Source organism: Panthera tigris, chromosome C1 (assembly GCF_018350195.1).
Source record: "Panthera tigris isolate Pti1 chromosome C1, P.tigris_Pti1_mat1.1, whole genome shotgun sequence".
NCBI classification, from domain to species: domain Eukaryota; kingdom Metazoa; phylum Chordata; class Mammalia; order Carnivora; family Felidae; genus Panthera; species Panthera tigris.
Genome location: NC_056667.1, coordinates 17,164,219 through 17,171,397, shown reverse-complemented (window position 1 = coordinate 17,171,397; position 7,179 = coordinate 17,164,219). Strand labels below are relative to the sequence as shown.

Sequence of the window (7,179 nt, the reverse complement as noted above, 5' to 3'; positions counted from 1 at the left end):
CTTGTCCCCTGTAATGTCCCCTTCCTGTCCTTTGTCCCTCTGTAGGAACTTCAACCACTGTTAGGACTATTGGATTTTATATCTCTTGACCTCAGTCTTTCACTCTCTCCTATGTACCTCCAGATCACATGAAACTTGATAATGTTGAAAATAGTTACCAGTATGTGTTCATTTAACAGATGCGTAGTGAGTACATATGTTCCTGGCCCTGTACTGATATTGGGGAAACAAGGTGGAGCATCCGGCATAGTGAACAAAGGCTTATAGACACAACTGTAAAAGAATTATGTGTTTGGGAAGCACGTCTTAATCTTACAGGTTGCAATTTTGATGGTCCTTCTATTGGATTTTCTGTTAATTGAGTCATGTTTATTCTTCTATGTCTTTTACTTAATTTCGCTAGTAATTAATCTATCCTAGGGTGGCAGTTCTTAATCTTACAAGAGAATGACTTGGCACTAATGTAGGAAAAAATGCCAGACCAGTCATTAACAACTAACAGTTGTCCTGTAATACTTCAGTTAATTGGAAAACTTGTATTAAAAGATGCTAGGAATTCAGGAATATCTCATAAATGAATTGTGTTTTACTAATTACAATAGCATTTACATTCAGATCTAGATGGTAATTTTGGAGAACTACCTTTGTGGTAGATAATATAATAGGTACTGAAAAATACAGCAGTGGTTATAAGTCAGTCTTCCCTTTTGGAGCTGGTGTTCTGTTAAGGGAGAAAAAAATCATATTTAATCTGCTGGATGTACCCCCCAAGTCCAAGACTTGCTCTGTGATTTCCAAGTCAATTCCTAGATTGTTTCACCTCTTCCTAATTGTCCTACTGAAACACTCTTGCTACTCTCTTTGTCCTATACGATTGCCATAATTGTCACACAAATGCCAACATTCCCATTACATCATGGTAACAAATCTAAATTCTTAACTTTGAGGCCTTTCATATATATACTACTTGTCTTTCCTTCCACACCTTTTATTCTTTTCCTAATCTGACTGTGATTCTGCTTAAACTTCTGCTAGCTTTAGGAAAGTTACACTGCTTTGTCTGTCTCACTACTTGCTAGCAACTACTTTGGAGAGTGTTCCATTTTCTTAAAAGACTTGGTTTGAAATGGGTTATTCATGAAATAACAGGAATAGATTGTTGAGCTATCAAAATTGCCACATACAAAATGATTTCTAGACTCCAACCAGTACCCCAAGGAACGTTTAGAAATTTAGAATTACTTAAATGGCATTTTGACAAGACGGTATCTTACCTTGTTATAAGATGCTGTGGGTAACAATCTGTAAGTAGAAAATGCAACAGGGTCCGAATTAATCATTTGGAGATGAACGTTTACTGTCCGGTTTTGAGGCTGAACCTAGTGACTCAAAGAGATTCTCTGCTCTTAACTATTACAGAATAATCTCTTCACAGTTATCAAAATCTCACCTCTTGAAAGTACATAGACCAAACAGTAGAAAAACAGTCTAGTTGGCCAGTCCTGGCCTAAAAATCGCACAGGTGAGTACATAAATTTTCACATGCTTTTGTGTTTTCTGAAAGTATAGGGACTGTAATGTTATTGCAGTAGTCATCCGTACTATAGGTGAAATTCAAGAGTTTTTTACTTTAGTCACTGTGATAAGTTTCCTTAAAGTCCATTAGACTTGACTCATGACATCTGTGCTCCAGCTGTCTCTTCCTGGGGAAATTAAAGTGCAGAAAGAAAGGGTCCTTGATATTTTGACCTTTGATTGCTACCTAATCCAACACCCCTCATGTAGTCAAGGAAGAGCTCCCGTTCATTGAGTTCCTGTGTCTGGCAGTATGCGAACCTACATGCTTTATATTTCTTTAATACAGTAACTCCTGACTTAGGTAGTAGTACATGGGGAAACCGGCCTCGCCAGGGTTGTGCAGCTAGTTTGTGTAAAGCAAGTATTATACTTTGATTTTTATCTTTCTCTACAAGTATATATTTAGGTTTTTAGATCAGGAGACAAAATCTTTTTCTTACGGTAGATTTATTGTAGGGGCATTTTCAATGACCAGCTTTTTTAAGAGCAAAAGTTTATTCTAGGATGTTAGGTTTAAGTTTGTAGAAATTAATTTGCTTTTGTGTACTTCTCTTGCCCTACTCTTAGCATGCTAAAATACTTTCTTTTTTGCTTCTTTATATGTACAAAAGCTTCAGAGGAAAAAAGTTGATTTTATACCTGGAAGTATGTAGCCGGTCACTTTGATGATCTCTAGAGCAATCTCGAACATTCAGTTCACCTGTCATTTAGCATGCAGACACTGTATGTGTAAGGGCGCACTGCCTACCATCTCCTTCTGATATCAGTAACAATAATTGATGCCAGGTAAGGAGTGGAGCGATACCTTATGCTGAGGTCCTCTACTTACATTGTAAAGACAGCATTTTAGAGAATTGACCTGAAGCTGTTGGGAAAGTCAGAGTATCATTAGGTAACCTTCTTAAAATCCGGACTCAAATGCTAGCCAGTCAGAGAGATCCCTGCTTTGCTCTTGCAAAATTAAAAATAATAGACAATAAAAAAATATTTGAGTGAATTTATGCTTGGTGCTAGTAGCATTTGTTAAGTGCTTCCTGCATGCATGCCAAGTACTTATTCAAAGTGCTTTTTGGGCAGTCTCCTTTAATCTTCACAGATGGAGACACTGAGATGCAGGAACGTTTTATAGTGTAGTAGAGCCATGATTCAGATACCAAATAACTGATTTGTTCAAAGCTAAAAGCGCCAGAGTATTGTAGAGAGTTCTTGTTTTGGTTTTCATTTTCGTGTTTCTCTCTTTGTTCCCTTCAACTTCCCTCTACCACATGTTCTGCGTTGGTTTTTTTCTCCCATATTTAAATGATTTTTTTTGTTCGTTTTGTTTTTGCTTTGCTTTTTCAAAGGATTTTAGCATCCTTAGAAGTAGAAAACTCTAGAAATTCATTCATAATTGAGAAATCTTCTAAAAGACTTAAATAATTCTACTTCATTGGCTTATATCTTGTTTGAAAATTTTTCATTTTAAATTCTGTTATTTAGGGGGAGGGCTATTAAAGTGTTCTCTCTACTCATGTGTGGTACATTTTAGATCTCGCACATTTTTTCCTGGATGTTTGTCAGGAGATGGTATAGAGGTTTGGTAAGTAATAGTTTGATTTCATGTTTCAAGGGTTTCTCATTTAGTCACACATTTGAGTTTTCTTTACTCTGGCCTTTTTTCTCCTGGTGATTCTGTTTGCAGTATTAACTGAAAATCCATGTGCTAATGCTAATTTTGATTTTTTTTTCCCACTAGCATGTATTGGAGCACTCAGACTTGAAGAAGGACATAGGTAAAAAATACAACGTGGAACATTTTCTAAAAATCAGGCTTATGAAATCTCTTTCCTCTAGTTGCATACTTGCTGTAATCAATCTAAAAATTACAAAACAACTTAAGTGGTATAGATTTTGTCAAAATGATTATGGATATTTTGATTACTTTCTTATTTTATAAACATAGCATCAGTTCTCTTAATCCTTAAGGTCAAAAAAGGTATTCTTATATTACATCAGGAAATAGTTACGACTTTGAAGTGTTTTCCCTTTGTGTGAAGTTTTATGCAGGACTTAAATTTAGTTGTAAAGTGGAAAGCAAAGATTAATCTAAAACACATTTTAGATTCATCAGACAGAATCAGGTGTTACTGCTGCTTTGTCCCAAATGCTTTCTTATGTACCCAGAACCCTCATTGGGTTCAAAACCCCACATTGTGTCTCTGACGTTTCTGAGCCAGCTATACCTAGGTAATCCTTCCTGCATGGCCTTATAAATTCTCCTCTAGAACTAGAAGATGGAGAAGACCAAAAAATCTTGAAAGTGGCATATTCGTTTATCTGCTTCATAAAGTTGTTTTCAAACATCCTTTATTTTAATATCAGTATATTGATATCTATGTCAATATTTAAAAATTTTTTAAGTTAATTTAGTAACACCAAAAATTTTAACATTTATTTTTCTGTCAAGCTTGTTCTTTGAAAACTACACATCTGTAGTGTTTTTTACTTGGTTACCTGAAGTTTGCTTAAACTCCATTTATTCACTGTAGAACTTTGTAGTGAATGACCGACAAGGACTGGGGTCTTCGGCAAAGTCAGAACATGAGTGTCTGCACATGCATGATATATATTCTCCCGTTTCCTATTTTGTCTTGATAATCAAATCTTTTAGAAACAAGGCTGATGGCGACCTAGAAAAAATTTAGAATAGGACTGTGTACAAATACTCCACATTCTACGTCTCATGGCAACCTAATTTAACAAGATCAGATTGGGAAATTCACCTGAAGTATTTGATAGAACCATTTCAGTAGTCCACTGAAGAATTTACTTAAAAACAAAACAAAAACTAGTGGAGAACAATCAAATACTAAGGCATCTTTGAAATTAGTTGGTTATCAGTAAGAAATCCATCTGGTATATAAAAAGTTTATGTTTATTCAGTGGATTTTTAGGAATTTACCTATTTCATAAAGCAGGGAGAAACAGTGTTAATAACGCAAGTGTGGCTATTGACATTTGGAAATACTGTGTCCATTTATTTCTAAAAGTGACATTCCAGGTTACAGAACAGTTGCTGCTAAAATACAATCAAATCCAGATACATATATATATATATATATATATATATATATATATATATATTTTTTTTTTTTTTTTTTTTTTTTTTTTTTTTTTTGGAGTGTGAGTGGGGGGGAGGGGCAGAGAGCAAGGGAGACAGAATCTGAAGCAGGCTCTGAGCTGTCAGTACAGAGCCTGATGCGGGCCTTGAACTCCCCAACTGCGAGATCATGACCTGAGCTGAAGTTGGACGCTTAACTAACTGAGCCACCCAGGCACCCCACAAATTCATATATTCTAACTTCTTTGCTTTGGCACTGTTTTTTAAAGTTACCTGAAGATTTGATTTAGATTGGAAAATGAGGGCTTGAAAAATGGAGCTGTGTGTGAGTGTTTTCATGAAAAAGGGAGTGCAATAACGGACTTGCCAGTGATTAAAAGACATTTAGGATTTCTTTTTCTTTGAAGTTTAGGTCAGATGTTTGTAGCCTTTAGCTCATGAAACAGCACCAGCTTCTGTCCCTGCTTCCACATCTCTACCTAAAGGGGAGGGTCACCGTTCTTGAGAGTAGCCTCCATTCACCTTGTCCCTTTCCCTGGATTTAGCCAAAAAGACTGAGAAGCAGTTCACCTTGTCCCTTACAATCTGCCAGTGACCATGATTTCTAAGGTTTGCTCTTGGAACCAAAGGCAGGAAGAAAGGGGAAATTGCTAATTCCATAAATTCTTTGCAGCCTCTGATTTAACCCTTTGGGTGATGTACATGAAAAGTAATGTTTGCTTTTACTACAGATTTGCCTCTAGTTTCAACACTGAGTTTTTCCTAAAATTGCCAGGAGTTTAGTTGAATGTCTTTCAAGGAAAATGGCAAGGAAAAGCCCACAAATGTTAGAAGAAGAGAATTATGAAAGGAAAATAACTTTTCTCAAATGAAATAATAAAGAGGTTGCAGGGAATGGAGTGAGGTCAGCATTAGGGAGGTAAGAGACGATACAAATATTAATTTGTAGTCTGATTTTGCTTTCTCTGTAGTGTACTCGCAACCAACAAAATGAGTGTTTCACTCTGTAAGCATTCAGTTAGGGGAGGATAGAGAGCAGCCTGGAGACACACATTTGCCACAGATAATCTGTATCCAGGTAGCAGAGGTGCTTGTAATGGCACTCAGTCCAAGAAGCATCATCCTCTCCAAAGGAAAAATCTCTTAGATAATCAGGAGACTGATCACCTTCACCACCTTCCCCTAACAGTTAGGGTAACGCCTCATGAAGGGTATTCTGATGGTTTTTAGATGTTATGTCCAGAGCATCCCCCAAATTGGGAGAGGTTGAGTCTTGGTGGCTGTTTTCCTTCATTGTTAACAAAGCCTAGCCTACATGTTCGGTTTTTCTCTGTAGCCCTAAGCCTGATTGAGAACCGAGTCGAGAGAATTGGGTGGAAGTTTTAGGACAAAGCCAGCAGCTGTACTCAAAAATCTGTGCAAGTTGTGATTTTTTGAAAGGTTATTGAGCCCACCTCAGGGATGCTGAATATTGGGTTTAAATAAGTAATGTTACTCATTTTTGCATGTTGAAATTAATTTCAAGGAACTATGCAAACCCTTAAAAATGTAGCTAGATTTGTTGTAGGCCAGAGAAATAAGGCCATTATCATTATTAATGATAATGAGAATTATTAATGAGATCATTAATAATCTCAATTATTTACACCATACAGGACAACACAAATATGAATAGCACAAGGTAATCTGACTTTGAAGTGAGAGATTATATGCACCTTTATGTGTGGGTTAGCTGATCGTGGAATTTACTTCAAATAAATGAGGAAAATACCTGTGAAAACTTGGCACGAGGACCTTGACTTTTTCTCCTGTCCAATGGTCAACTTCCTGTAAACCAGACACGAAGAGACACAAAAACTAAAATCTGCAGAGGTTTGGGAGGTTTAACAGAATAGGTATAGTAATTCTGTTTCTCAGAATCTTCTCTCCCCAGACTCCAACCACCTTTTGAGTCTATAGGGACAGTTGAGGTGTCAGTCAGGCTGTGATTAAGTAGATTAGGTTAGAGGATTTCAAATATGGATGTGTTTTTTAGGATAGGGGTTATCACTGACCTTGAAGGTAAGATTTACCATAAAAATTAATAAAAGACTGAAGAGTGATCAGTTTCAAAATACAAACCTTGAAACTTAAGAATTGTTGGCTATTAATAACAAAATAGCACAAACCAGGATATCTAAGAGCAGAGGTCTGTTATTGCTAACTCCCACCTCTTCTTTTAGCAGATCTATTCTAGGGTGCATCTTAGCCCTACAGCAAACAATTTTATTTTTGCCTTATTTCCAGATAGGAATTCAACACTGGTGCTTTGCCACTGTTGAGTAGCTTTGAACAGTATCTTGCTTCAGAAACTTACATGTACATTTTGTCTTCCCTTTGAATGTTTATTAACTGCAAACCAGCATTCGCTGCTTGCTCTCAAGCTGTTCTACTTAATTTCTCAGGTTATTCAAAATGGTGATACCCTTTTTTTTTTTTTTCCTTAAACTGAATTTTGCCTT

General features: G+C 36.4%; 1 long non-coding RNA gene across 1 annotated transcript; it reads right to left on the bottom strand.

Annotated features, from left to right (window-relative positions):
* Window positions 1–590: 590 nt before the first annotated feature.
* Window positions 591–4,147, bottom strand: LOC122241389. The gene is made up of 3 exons (XR_006221501.1): window positions 4,072–4,147; window positions 1,275–1,302; window positions 591–721 (listed from the first exon to the last, which is right to left on the bottom strand). It is a non-coding gene; the product is annotated as an uncharacterized LOC122241389 (long non-coding RNA).
* Window positions 4,148–7,179: the final 3,032 nt, after the last annotated feature.